The 14,960-nt window shown below is 46.1% G+C and overlaps 1 long non-coding RNA gene and 1 pseudogene across 2 annotated transcripts in view; one reads left to right on the top strand and one right to left on the bottom strand.

Moving 5' to 3' along the window:
* LOC147659176 (uncharacterized) overlaps positions 1–12,011 on the bottom strand; it is an 86,530-nt gene extending 74,519 nt beyond the window's left edge. For both annotated transcript variants that reach the window (XR_015307302.1, XR_015307303.1), the window contains exons 1-2: positions 11,922–12,011; positions 8,269–8,387 (exon numbers count right to left, since the gene is read on the bottom strand). This is a non-coding gene — a long non-coding RNA (uncharacterized LOC147659176). The remainder of the gene's footprint in view (positions 1–8,268; positions 8,388–11,921) is intronic.
* On the top strand, positions 10,201–11,097 carry LOC147659177 (proteasome subunit alpha type-6 pseudogene; annotated as a pseudogene).
* Positions 12,012–14,960: the final 2,949 nt, after the last annotated feature.

Genomic DNA, 14,960 nt, shown 5'->3' with positions numbered 1-14,960 from the left:
TGTGCTGATGTCAAGTTTTGTGCGTTACAATATAATGTAGTTACATGGGTTATCCAAATGTCACTAGCAACCACATTGCACCTGTCTTGGCCATGACTGGAAAGCTTGTTAATATATGCCCAGAATTCAGCCTGTTTATTTGGTTTTAGCAGGGAAAAGACATGTAGCCACTCTGAGTCTTGTTGTTTTCTTTTATTGTCCCACACATTTTTCCTGTGGATTTTCTTTGCTAGGAGTTTGTTTTGATGTGTTTTGTATTTTCCGTTTTGCTTATGGATCCGTGTGGCTGTTCTGAGCGACCTCTTACTTTGCTCCACTTTTTCGCATAGTGGTTGAAATTGGCGACAAGACGTTTCTACAGTAACTGGTGAGTGTTCTTTACCTTTTAGAAGTTGGTATACCAAGGTCGTTAATTTAATCCAGTTCTCATTAATATTACCGGTCGTAAAATCTTTGGCAGTTCCAGGCCAAATATTTTTCCACTGTGTTAAAGCTGCTGTGTCTATTTTTGTCCACTTTAGTCTCCTTGGCAGAACATAGATTTCTTCTCCATTGATCTTACCCACGGAGGTGATAGTCTGAAGGCGGGCAGTGTGTAGGGTGATAGATATGGATAGTGGGAGATGGTCACTAGACGGGATAGGTAGCTTTTGAAATTCCGTCACCTGCCCATATAGGCGACCACACGTGAAAATATAATCAATTGTTGATTTAGTTAGCCCCTGTGTGTCTTTGTTGGAGGCCGATTTCAGACCATAGCATGTTTGTATTGATTTTAGTCTATGTATATTTAAAAATGTGTTCATCAACGTTCCTGCCTAATCTGAGGGCAAAGCTTCATCTGATTTCATTCCTGGATTTTTTGTATTAAAATCTCCAGCTATTACAATTCCACAATTTGGTTGACTGCTCAGTAATTCCTCAAGGGTATCCACTAGCGTTTTCATGTCTCTACGTCTGGGGGCCTCATTGCTATTAAAGTAGATATTCACGAGAATGATCTTTATCGGGCATCCATTTAATTTCAATCCTAGTACTAAGGCTGCCTGAACCATGTCCATGTTTAATAGAGGTTTTATTTTTATGTTGCTACTAATCCGCGTGTATATTGATAAGCCCCCTGACGGTCTTCCAAATATGTTACGCTTTTTTGCCGGCTGTTGAAATTCCATGAAGCCTGGTATAGCCATTGGGGTAAGCAACCAAGTTTCTTGCAGACATAACAGGTCCCCTGACTGCAAGAATTCATATGCTTCTTTATTATGTTGTGAAGCTTTTAGCCCGTAAACATTCCAGGAGATTACTTTGAGCAAGTTGCCTGGTTTATTGCTCAGGCAACCATTTCCGTGTGTGCTAGGAGCACGTGCGCTTTGTTTGAGCGGACTCAGGCAAAAACTGAATTTTTATGTTTGAGTATGCTGTTGTGCAAGGGACATATTTTGTCCCTTTTAGAATGGACTTTTGTGGGCGCAGTGTTGGATTTGGATGCAATCTTCTCTTTAACATAAATGGATATTTCTCTTCCTCTACGATGTGAACATTAATCCCCCAATTTGCGAACCTCTCTTTTTCTTTCATAATTTTTTGTACAAACGACCTGTCGGTCCATTTTAATATCGTTGACTCTCTGGTTGTATTGTTGTCCAAAATTTTGAATTGAACTTGGGTAAGATCTTCACTGGAAATGGTAGAGAGCTCTGGGATATGATGAAAAATTTGCAGAATGTTGGACCTGTTTAATGTGTCCAGACTTCCCCGTGATCTGTATTCAGGTGTAAAAATGATTATATTATTCCTCTCCTCTTTATACCCTTGTGCTGGTTGGCTGGCCGCAAGTGAATATGCGGCAAATTGTCGCGTTTTTGTTGGAGATACTTTGTGGTCGTTATTAGTTTCTTGGGACCCCTGAAACTCCCTGTTATTCAGTAATATGGGTATTATCATTTCTCTGTCTAGTGATATCTGCTGAGTGTTCCTATAGCCTTCTTCGTGCTGTACCTTATTCAGACTGCCTGTACAGACCAATTGCGGAGTCACTTCTAATTTGTGTTGTGGCTGCTCTTCCTTGTTGTTGGCCGGTCCGTTCACAATTGGTAGGGGTATAGGATTATTTGGTATTAATTGATTTTTCACCAGTCTTCCCCTTTGAAAAATTGGGAAAAGTTTCTGTGGTTCCAGGTTCTTTTGTGTTGGCGCTTGTATTTCGGGTGTTTTTTTGGGTCGTGCATCAATGAATTTTCTGGCGCCCAGTTGTAAGTCTAGTGCCTTTCTTTGTTGTTTTAAGTTTTTGGCCTGTTTTTTCAGACGTTTCTTCGCCCTTCTCGAAAGGTTTTTACTCGATTCTGTGGTATGCTCTAATTTTGTGGCCCCACTGTTATTGCCATGTATGTTCTCATTGATTATAGATTCCTCAAAAGATGTTGTGCTTTGTCGGGAAACAGGAGCCGACTGCAAAGCTAGTGGAGATATCTTCGAGCACAAAATTGGTTTACTGACTTGTATATTCAACAGTGTCGAATTAATTTCTGCTAAGCCTGTTTTCCCCTCTGGATTGTTTACAGTACTCACTCCAATTTCAGTTTGTAGTTCATTAGGGGGGATTGTTACGCCTACCAGACTATTCGTGCCATTTAGTGTGCCATCTTTTGCAGATCCTTCAACTATTCTTTGTAAGCTCTGAACTAAAGTTCCCTCTTGTCTTTGTTTTAGTTCTATAATGATGGATGTTAGCACTTCAGGCAGAGTGCTAAGTTTGTCTACAATTGGAAGGCATGAGCACCTTACAGGTGGTTGCAGCCTCAACAACTCCATTTTTTCGTCTAAGATGTTGATTTTAGTTTCAATGTTAATCATGGCTATTGCAAGAGCCTGTATAGTTTCCATTTGAGTTTCCAATTTTTGCGTTTGCCATGTAAGTGCGTTGATGGTTGTTGCTAATGTAGAATTTATTGATAGCAGAGAATTTTGGTTAAAACATCCATTGTGGGGTGTGCATTTTGTTTCAGTGGTAGAGTGGAGCAAATTCTGATTTCCTGAAATACTATTCTCTTTCTGTTCCTCCTGCAGCAAGATTGAATTTTGGTCCAGAACAAAGCTTTGAATTAATGATGAACTCCATATCAGGGCCGAGGACTGTGACAAATTATACTGGTTTTCCCTGCCCCCGGCCTGTAGATTTGTTTTTGCCTCTGCGCACATTTGTTGACTGGGTCTATTTGTTTGCTCCAATGTTGACGATATTTCCAAGACGTCCGATTTTCCCTGACTTGATTCATCTTGTGGCCCTCTAGGCACTTCCATGTGCTCTAAAACTGATGAGATTTCCAATATTTCTTGCTGTACTTGCACCTTTATATCTTGCTCTTTCTCCCCAAGCAAAGAAATGTCTTTAAGCCTTTTCTCCTGCGTACCCGAACACTCGGGCCGTGTGGCTGCTTCAAAAACTTCTGAGCTCCCCTGCTCTAACCCGTCTTTCTCCATTCCTCCGCTAATCCCATAGGGTAACCGTGTCTCACTATCTGAACTTCCTGTTCCGCAATTCGGGACATTAGCAGTTTGTGGTGTTGAGTGTACTAATGCCCTGCTGTATGACAAACATTTTCCTAGTTGATTTTGGGCAGGCATTGCTGGCACTACCTTTGGAGTTGTTGGTGTTGGCATTGTTAGGGTTGGCGTTGATGGCATAAAGTATTTGCTGATTGTTTGATTTGTTAAATGTGGGTTTGAGGTTGATGATTGCACTGTGGCGGTAGATTCCAACCGCACTTGCCCCCTTGTCGATGGCTTTGATCTAGAACCTGTACCATTTCCTGCGCTGGTTGGTTTGCCCATACTAGTAACTGTTTTTAATTTACTAGTCTGACCACGAGAGAGTCAGTGATTTTATTTTCTAGTTTATTTAATTTATTTCTGTTACTGCCTTCGCCGCCACCCTTTCCCAGATTCCTCCTCCTCTGGGTGGTAAGTGGTTGGGTGGCAAGTGATTATATGCGTCTGAGGCAGGGTAATGAGGACGTCAATCCTCGGCATTATGTAACAGTATATGATGGTATATTGCAGTGGGCACTGGGCAAGAGTCCAAGAGCTCAGGCGTAAAATGCAACAAAAAAAAAGCAGCGGCAGAAGCTGAGCAGGAGCAGGGCACACTGGGTCTCCACAGGCTAAACCCAACCTAGATGTGGGCGCCCACGTGAGTGCTCCCGGGCTCTACACTTTGTGTCCTCCAGTAGGGAGAGCACGCTCTTTTTCCTGCGCTCTCCCACTTATAGCGCCCAAATCCTGGCACTCCACAAGTCCTGGCCTTACCTCCTTGGAAATTAACAAGGCACGCTAGGTGCGCACCCGTGCCGCAGGACACAAGCCCCCCACGCAGCTCTCACCTCACCTCCGAGGCTCCCGGAGTTAGCCTCCACCGCCGGCACTGCTGACCACCTGCACTGCAACACCGTACTGTCCAGTCCAATCCAGTCAGGTCCGGTCCAATCCGGAAGACAGTGGACGTGTAATGGCAGGGAAGGAATGCCAGGCAGGTTGCAGGCTGCAAGAAGTGGGCAGCGGTGAGTAGCTGCAGGCGGGGAGCGGGTCAAGCTGGACAAACTGGACAAACAGACCGGCAAAGGCGGGTGCAGCCTGTAACAGTGATGGCGTGTGACACCTCCTCCTCCGATTGCTTCAGCTCTGCCTTGGCAATGCTCCAAAGATGCTTCTGTTTGGAAGCGCGACGTTTCTCCACTGTTTCCAGCACCCTGGAGGACTCACTTCTGCCAAAAACAGTCAGCAGTCTGTTGTATCAGGCTTTGGCAGTCAGTAAATGCTCGCCCTCAGCCCGGTTGCGGTTGGTCCCAGGGCTGATCCCAGGGCTTCTTGGGCTGCCGCGGTTCAGTTTTCGGCCGATTTTTGGCCGATTTCGGGTCGATTTTTGGCCGATTTTGAGCCGTTTTCGGCCGATACACACTTTGCGTGTCTCCTGCGATTCGCGGCACCCGCGGCCCCTCCTCCTTGCTTCAATGCGTCAATACGTCAATACGTCTCCTGTGGCAAGGGGTGCAGTGATCCAAGGTAGGAGACTAAGGTGGGTCAACACGGACAGTGAGGCATTTTACAGAATCTTACTGACACAGGCCGAGTCCAATGTTTGGAAGTGTTTGGACTTGGAGGTTGAGGGGGCAGACCTGAACAAGGCATCTGAGGGAGCAGCCAAAGAAATAGATGGCTTACTTAGGGGCAGGAAGGTCAACAAGGAACACAGAGCACCAAGGTGGTTCGATCATGACTGCACCCTCGCCTTGAGGGATCTGAAATCGGCTCTGAAATGCGTACCTAGGGACAGAGGGAAGGTATCAAGCTGCAGGGCTAGGTACAATAAAACACTAAGATGCTGCAGAACCGTATTGCAGAACCAGGCATGGGAAAACTTGAGAGAAGCGGCCGAGACAAAGGACTCGACAGCTTTTTGGAGAGTTGTTAATGAACCGTGCTTTCAGGATTCAAATAAACCCAAGCCTGCCTGCCACACCCTCCCAGAAACCTGGCTTGAGCATTACAAGGGCCTGTATAACCATGGTAGCATTGAGAACTGGAAAGTGTGAACCCACCCCAGATTACCTTTTCCTTGGGAGAAATAAAGGCGGGATTGAGGGGCTAACCCGTAACAAGGCACCAGTACCTGTTGGGATTCCACCAGATCTCCTCTTAAGCCAGAAAGAACTCTGGTTGCCCATACTCACCAGAGTAATAAATACTGCAGCGCAAACAATGATGCCAATATCCTGGTCTACGGCCACAATAGTCCCCATATTTAAAGAAGAGGACAGAAATAGCCCTCAATGCTACAGTCCTATTTCATTAATTGATGTTACCGTGAAAGTGCTAGGTAGGGCCATTCTTAAGCGATTGATTGATTGGGCGGAGGAACATGAGATCATTACGGATACCCAGTATGGGTTTAGGTACGGCCGCTCCACCACAGATCAATGCCTTAATTTATATGTCCTGGCAGCCAAGTACACCGTAGCCAGTGAGGGGACGGTGTACATGGCTTTCATGGACCTCACCGCAGCATTTGATCGGGTAAATCGGAAGAAATTGTGGGGACTATTGGGGGCCTTGGGAGTTGACCCTGGTCTGGTAAATATTTTACGGACACTGCATCAGAATACTTCTGCCCAGGTCAGATATGATAAGGAGGGAAATGTCACAGACCACGTCCCATGCTCAAGGGGAGTGAGGCAGGGATGTATTTTGTCCCCCTTCCTCTTTACATATATATAAATGGTTTGACCCAGGCGCTGGTAGCTCTAGGGGTGGACTGCCCGCAGATAGGTAGGAGAGGGATATCGGTGTTACTGTATGCAGATGACGCAGTAGTCTTGGCCCGCACTGCGCGTGGACTGCAGCGCCTCATAGATGGCTTTGTCCATTTTATGGATAGCTTAGATTTGTCTCCGAACCTCACCAAATCATATGTTATGGAGGTAGGGAAGGACCATACAACAAAACTAAGTATACAATAGGCACACAGGGACTGGAAAAGGTCAAGTCATTTTCATATCTGGGGATCATGTTCGACAGTCGCCATAGTTTTAAAGCCCTTGTGGAGGAGAAATGCAATAAACTAATTAACTCAACAGGGGTAACTATGAATTTTGCAAAGAGACGAGGCCGATGGGCTCCGGAACAAATCCTGAACTTCTTCAGTTCTGTAAGCTGTGCCAAAGTTTTATATGGGAGTGAGGTCTGAGGCTTTATAGACCCGCTTAAGTTACAAACAGAAGAAAACAAATATTTGAGGTGGGTACTGAAAGTCCCACAAAGCACATCCTCCTACGTGGTTCATGAGGATCTGGGTATAACCCATCTGTGCGATAGGCTGCAACGGAAGCCCCTCGCATGCTGGATTAAGGTATGGACAAACCCAGAGGCGGCGTTAAGTCAACAAATAATATCAGACTGCATTGCACGGGCACCGGGTTACAATATTCCTTGGAGTAGACACATCAAGGAAACCCTGTTAGCCATGGGTTGTGTTGAATATAGTGAATAGTGTGGCTCACTGGTTAGAGGCGGCAGACCCGAGAGCAGAGGACGGCCCGGGACCAGGGTTCGATTCCCAGCGCGGCAGGTTTCTGGACCAGGGTCAGCGGACTCGATAATTCTCTCGCCTCGGTGCCCACTCTGATCAGCGATCACACTCGGCAACTCTGGGCATTAGCTTGCCTCATCTTCACTAACGGCCCCACCAGACCGCCGGGGATGCCTGGTCTCACCCTGGAGATACCCACTAAGGGACCATCTCTCAGGGAAGCCAGGAAGGGTTTCGCAGCGGTCGAAACGCCTTGGGACCCTCCGGGTAAGTAGTGCGCTATATAAATGCCTATACATACATACCCACCCGACCAAATTGCTATCTAAGGATAAGGGCTGTATTCAGTCAGAATGTTTAAACAGAGCCAAGTCAAATAGGGAAGCAAGAGAGCTGACTAAGCCATCAGTAGGAACTCATCAGTTAACAAAGTCGTGCCTGGGCATGGAACATTATTTGTGTCTTATTTACAATCCTCAAGACAGATTTCTCATGACCCGTTTCAGGCTAGATTTGTTACACCATACTTTGGCGGTTCCAGCAGGGTATACACAGCATTTGGAGAGTAAGGGCTCCTGTGGCTGCGACCAACGGTCTCCACAGGATACGCTCCATTTGGTCCTACTATGCCCATTTTACGCTTACCCTAGGCAACTATTTTTAAAAGGTATTTTAAGGAAGGCAAAGTTCAAACAAGCTAAAGTGCCCCTACTGTTTCTGAAATTGTCAGTAGAACCTTTAACGCTTTTCTGTGTAGTACATTTTCTAAGATTAGCGATGAAACTCAGAACCAGTAGAGGGGAGGAATAATGGTCCTGTTTGTTCAATATTTGCTCTGATTTGCACTATACTATGGATGAAACATTTTTAACAGGGTACCTCCTTGTCATTTCTATAAGATGATCCCCGTGACGAATCATTTATATTTTATGTATTGATGTTAAACAGGTTTTTAGTATGATTTTTATAATGTATGAGATATTGTTTTTTAACACTGTACTTTTATGGTATTAGTTTATGCCGAATAAAGTATATTTTGAATTGACTTGATTGTGTTTTATTTTAACAAATGTACAAAGCAGATATTGGTGCTTGCTTGTTTCACAAAAATTATCGGATACCTGCCTCGGAGCGCACTTCTTACAGACGAGTATGGGGGTATCATGTTGCTGCTACAAGGTCCTTACCTGTGTGACTTATCGGGAACGATGCAGGGGGCAGACACAAACCAGCCACACATGGAGATCAAGGACAAATACTGAAGAATTAACTGAGCTTTCAAGCTGATGACCATTACTTGATTGACCTTGAAAATAAAAGACACGTTTTTAGTATCCTGGTGACTCATGACCATAAAAAACAAAGGTTATAAATTCAATATTGTGTCAAATTCTTAAAAAATGGAATTGGATGTGCTGAATCGGAAGTTGTCCCAGGTCATGCGTGACACCTTCCACCACTATTGCTTATGGGACTTGTAGTTTTGTTTTTCTCATTAAAAGGATGGGCTCTAAAGTCCCAGTGTTCTAAGCGATGTTGGTCAAAATCAGAGGCCTGACGGAGGATGAAGAATGACATGGCTCTGCTTAGCAGTGAGATGAATGACAGTTCCCCAGCCCTTCCATTCTTTGACAGACAGAGGCTCGTTCGCCATTCATATTTTTTTGCAATGACAAAGAAACTTTTATTGGAGCTTCGGTCAACTGAAGAGATAAAACCCCTGGGCGTGTTTAATTAACTACTGACAAACATGAACAATCAAGAACATGAGTTTCTGGAAAACTATCAAGCACCCAATTAGGATCAGCCACCCTTCACACCCAGGAATTCTTGAGGCTTGGCTTTGGAGAGGATGAATTGCACGTGGTATAAGCAGTGGCGGTTGGTACATAGGGGTGAATGGGGCGTTGCCCCACTAGCCTCGGGAGTCGGGACGGGGAGGAAGACAAGAGAGACACGAACCACACGCACGCAATGCAGCAGCGTCAAATCGATGAACTGCTCACTGCCCCGTGTGTCACAAATTAAATTCAGGCAGTCTGACTCTGACTGTTTTGGTTTTTTTTTTGTCAAGGGACGGACGATGACGAGGGCACAGCAGGTCAGAGACCTCCTGCGCATGTGCTGGCCGGGGCGAGGAATATTGCTCGCCCTGGAAGCACATGCGAAACGAGTGATGTCACCATGAAGGGAGTGGCGTAATAAAGGCAAAAAAGGCCTGGTTTCAAATGGGTACAAAAGGGGGTGGTGATAGACGGAGCATCTGAACCAATCAAACAGTCACACCCAGTCAACAGATCTGGATTTAATCCATCACTGTTCTTTAGCACACTCTGCCACCCCAGTTCAGACATGGCCAAATGTAAATCAGTCTGACCCTGTGCCTTCTGGGAACAGTCCAGCCCGAAATGCCAAGCCATGCCTTCCCTGGACTGTAAACAAGCTTCCGAGGATCGGTTTCTCGCATTTCAGCTGAACAAAGCGGTCCATCACCACCCCCTTTTGTACCGCTTTGTTCGCCATAAGTTGGCAGGGTATGCTCGGATGTGAGTTCCTTGCTCACTTTGCCACTGGATTCCAGCAAGCCTGGCTGAAGATGGCTGAAATGCCAGAAACTGGTCCTAGAAAGCTTGTATCTGGAGCGCAGACACCCGCGAGCAGCAGGTTAACAGCAGCAGCATGTGCGCACTTCTCTTCTGCTGCATTGTTTTCCTGCCCCGAGGAAAGGGATGGCTTACTTCATTTAACTACAGTGGATGCGGCTTCATTTTGCATACGTTATGCCACTTGATTGGTAAAAGAAATAAATGAAATACCGCTATTCCAAATATTGCCAGGTGTAGCTGTGACGTTAATGGGAGCTGTGTTGATGTGTGTGACTGTTTTTGTATCAATACATCTGTCCCCCATTCCATGTTTGCATTGAGTAAAAGACAGCCTGTTTCTGTTTACCAATCTATATACAAGCATTTGTAATGCAATAGGTCTAGCAATTACACGAGTTTAAGCTATTGGTATTGTAAATGACAATGCCTTTTATTTATGTTTTAAAAACGAATCAAAAATAAAAGGCGCTGGTCCTTCTCCTGTGTCGATGGCTCCCCTTGGCCCCGGAAGAGTCTTGTTGTGCTTCCGGCTGTCTTCTTAAGCAGTCCCCGCTCCTGTAATCGCTGCATCATGTCCCCCGGCTCCAGCGCCGGCTTTGACCGGCACATCACCATCTTCAGCCCGGAGGGCCGGCTCTACCAAGTGGAGTATGCCTTCAAGGCTATTAATCAGGGCGGCCTGACGTCCGTGGCTGTGCGGGGCAAGGACTGTGCGGTGCTGGTCACACAGAAGAAGGTGCCGGACAAGTTGCTGGATTACAGCACGGTCAGCCACCTCTTCCGCATCACGGAGAACATCGGCTGTGTGATGACGGGGATGACAGTCGCTCGCAGGTGCAGAGAGCGCGCTACGAAGCCGCCAACTGGAAGTACAAATACGGCTATGAGATCCCAGTGGACATGCTGTGCAAGAGGATGGCCGACATCTCGCAGGTGTACACGCAGAACGCGGAGATGAGGCCTCTCGGCTGCTGTATGATTCTCATAGGAGTGGACGAGGAGCACGGGGCCCAGGTGTACAAGTGTGACCCCGCCGGATACTACTGTGGTTTCAAAGCCACTGCCACCGGCGTAAAACAAACCGAGGCCACCAGCTTCTTGGAGAAGAAAGTGAAGAAGAAATACGACTGGAGCTTCGAGCAGACCGTGGAGACTGCAATCACCTGCTTGTCCACAGTGCTGTCCATCGACTTCAAGCCCTCAGAGCTGGAGGTGGGCGTGGTAACCGTGGAAAACCCTAAATTCAGGATCCTCACAGAAACGGAGATCGACGTGCACTTGGTAGCTCTCGCTGAGCGGGACTAGACTCCAGTTTCCTTTCCTTTTCTCTGTGCCCCTTACCTGCTGCCCCTTGCTACACTTTGTTTTACGCTCTAGAAATAAACTGGTTTTGGAAAAAAAAATAAAAAAATAAAAAATAAAAAATAAATAAATAAAAGGCATTGTTATTTGTAATGTCAATAGCTCAAACTCTTGTAAATGTGAGACCTATTGTATTGCAAATGATTGTTTTGTAAAAGCACCCCATACTGATCTTTCACTTTAATGGCGACCCACCCCTTTCTTTGGAGACGGCTCGTCTGAGAAAAGGGGCCCGGCCAACATTAAAGTTAATGCGCTGCATGGGCGTTTTTACAAACAGGCATTTGCAATGCAATAGGTGTCGCATTTACAAAACTCTGGTAAATGCAAGAACTATTGCATTGCAAATGCTAGTTTAATTTAGCATGAGCAATATCGACCTTTTTAAAACAAACTCTTTTCCATGTGCACCTTTTGCATTTTCGTGCTAAAGCAATACATATATTTTTGATAAAACAAAGACGGTGGCACATAACTCAGCAGGCCACAGGTTGGTCATTTAGACTCAAATGTGCAAATGGCCGTCAATACACATGTCCAGCGCTTACAAATCCAAGGGCGTGAACACACATCTTTCTGGGGGTTGGGGCAATGCACCAATGAGAAAAGACCAGGTAGAATGTACTACTTTTCACAGTTCTCCCATTAGAATCTAAATAATGTTGATAACTATGCAGTGTAAGCATCTTGTAGAGTTAAGCACTTAAAGGAAATAGGCCCCAGAGCTGTGAACACTTCACAACTAATGTGCTTGCACCATTTGCTTTGTGGAAACATCGAGCTGTAAGAAATAACACTAGAATCAGTTCCTATTGTAAACATTTTGTTACATTGAGCAGAAAAATGAGAAGACCGAATGCACTCAACTATACCTCGAACAAGAAGCCCGGTGCTTTGAAATTCCGTTTAACTGTATCCACTCTTGAAACACCCGCCATGGGGCCCCCTGAGGAACTAGAAACGTAGACACCTTGTCCCAGACCCACCTGGACACCCAGTGACCTGCCAATGGCGCCTGTGCCAAACAACCTATCAGCTCGGGTTAGAGGCGTTGCATTAAATGCGCATGCGCTGAGGATAGACTGTCCTGGATTTGCATATTGATTAACACCTGCACATGCGCGGAGGAATGACCACGGCTGAACATTAGCTAGTGATTACCAATTGCGCATGCGCGGAGTTCTGTCATTTCGTTCCCACTGCGTAGCACCCGAGCGAGGGTTACTGAGGGTCAGTTGGATGAACCACCTGAGCATGCGCTGAGGACAGACATGGCCGCGAGTGCGGGTTGAAGATTGTCTATTGATTAACAACTGCGCACGTGCGGAATGCTGACACTATAATCCCACTGCGCAGCACCTGAATGAGGGTTACTGTGGGTCTGTTGGGTGAACCATTGCGCATGCGCGCAGGACAGACACAGCTCTCGTGCCTTATATTAACAGCTACGCATGCGCGGAGGTCAGACACTGCCCTCGGACCCTATATCAACTGCTGAGCATGCGCAGAGGACAGACACTGCCCTCTGTACCGGAGCACGAGAAGTCATCGAATGAAGTGCATTGGAAGAAATAAATATCCGAAATTTCTATATTTTGAACAATGAGAAGCTCTAAACATATTTTGGAAAAATTGGGAAACGACTGAAATCAAAGGTCACTAACATACAACCTCTTTCTTATATAACTACATTTTTAAACTAATGGCGGCAAAGAAGACACAAGAGAAGGAAGTTTGATGGAGCTGAGAGACACTTGCTTAGCTTGACAAGACCTCACTCGTGGGTCAACACTGTGCAGCAGACAAAAAGGAAGCTTTAGAGGCCAGTGCGTCAAGAAATATAGACGGGCCAGTTAGTCTGAATCACTTTTGCAAATGTGCGCTCTGTACTATTATACAAATCTCAATTTCAGCTGCACAGAGAGTGTTATTATTGGTGCAGAAAAGAATGATGTTTCATTTCAACCGCGCTATTCTAAAACACAGACTGTTATGGCCTCTGCAAACTGCGTAATAATTAATTGCCCATCAATTGTCAAGGTACGAAGTTGTGGCTAACATGAGGCTTTTCCAAAAATGACATTGCCATGAAGTAAATGCTAAGTAAGGAATTTTTGCACATTGGTCAGGTGGGCTGAGGGGTTTCCTGACGCTTTAAATCACAGACGGGCAAAGTTAGTTTATGCGATTGTTATTTACGAGTGGGAGGCCAAGGGGGAGGGGGGAGTCGAAAGCACCTCTGCTGTGTGACTGTGTGTAAGTGTCTAAGTAGAGTAAGTGAGGAGGGAGCGGGCTGGATGCAGAGGGCCGGGCGGCAGCGTTTAAACAGCAATCACGTAACTGCCTCCAGATGCTATTGTTTGTGAAATATTTTTTTCTGTTGATCAGACAGACTTGTGTCGCTCCGCAGCTGTACTGACTCAAAAGTACAATAATAAACTGGCTGTACAGTTCTAAGTCAGTCACGGCTCTGCCTGACGTTTAGCACTTTGCCCACTTTGCCCGTTGGGCTGATGTAACTTAAGTAACACTTACTTCGACTAGACGAGTTCAGACTGCTGTCTCTTCCCTATCCCAACGGGCAACGTCAGCAGTGCACCCAGACTAGTTATGCCACACAATGCATATGAAGGACAGGTTGCCGATGATGCCCACGGCGAAGATGATCGATGAGAGCACCATCACGGCATAAGCGCTGTACGAGTTCTCCGTCATGGGGTAGAGTGGGTTCGGGACTTGCGGGCGCTTCTGGTCGGTAGTGATTCAGTTCCCCAGGGTTCCCGCTCTCAACCCTGTCTGTCTCTGAGGCCCCGCCATGCCTGACTTTGGACGGGTCTGTGATTGACGTGAGTTTATTTATTTTATTTATTTATTGATGCATTTTTATATAGCGCAGACTTTACCCGAAGGTGTCAGAGCGCTTCACAAAAGGAACAGAAATGAAACATAATGAGAAACATTACAAAAGAACAGATTACAAAAGCATATGTTACGTTACATAAGGTAATAGTGACATTTGTGAGCAAACAAAATACATGAGGTAGTAAAAATTGTGAGCAACCAAAAATACATGAGGGAGTAAAGGTAATAGTGACAATTGTGAGCAAACAAAATACATGAGGCAGTAAAAATTGTGAGCAGCCAAAAATACATGAGGTAGTAAAAAGTGCACAGGAGGAAAAAGTGACAAGTGTGCAGTTACAAGAGAAAACAAAGTATCATTTGAGGTATAATACTGCAAAAGGTGCTAGACACTCAGGCACGAGAACAAGCGTTATGTAGGCAAAGGTGGCACTTGTGCAAGTATCAAAGGTAAAAACATGTGAGAGGTAGCAACCGTGTGTTACAAGGGCAAAGTGGTGTGTGCATGTTACAAAAGGGCACCAAACACAAGTACATGGAAAATACTCCAAAGAGGCAGACACTCCCACCCCAGGAATGCACTGGGAGTAGTGGCTTGGTAGGCCTCAGGTGGCTCATACTGCTGCACGGCCTTACATCTGAAGTCCCAGGTCTTTACAGGTATAAATGCTTGTTTGTGTGAAATGTATTCCCTGCTGGAGGCGGCCGTTCCGTCAGTGGCCACTAGAGGGTGCTCCTCGCCTGCTGATGAAACCCACTGAGCTGCACATTGGATGAAAGGGAGAAGGGTTTCCTCTTCCGGGTCAGCGGCGGCAGAGACAACATCAGCAGCGGTGCTGACATCACTTCCGGCCTCTCCTGGTGTGTTCAGCCTGCTGCAGAGGAGGAAGGAGCCGTGTCTGGTGAGCAGTTACCTTCATCTTTCGACCTTCACAGACCCCCCCTCCCAAGACACCAGATCTGCCCCCGCCCCCCCCCCCCCCCCCCCCCCCCAGCCCCAGGGAGAGGAGAGAACCTGGACATATCTGCGCAGGTCTCTTCTCAGGTAG

The sequence above is a fragment of the Lissotriton vulgaris genome, unplaced genomic scaffold (assembly GCF_964263255.1).
Source record: "Lissotriton vulgaris unplaced genomic scaffold, aLisVul1.2 SCAFFOLD_1408, whole genome shotgun sequence".
Taxonomy (NCBI): Eukaryota; Metazoa; Chordata; class Amphibia; order Caudata; family Salamandridae; genus Lissotriton; species Lissotriton vulgaris.
This window is presented reverse-complemented; position numbering and strand designations above follow the sequence as displayed.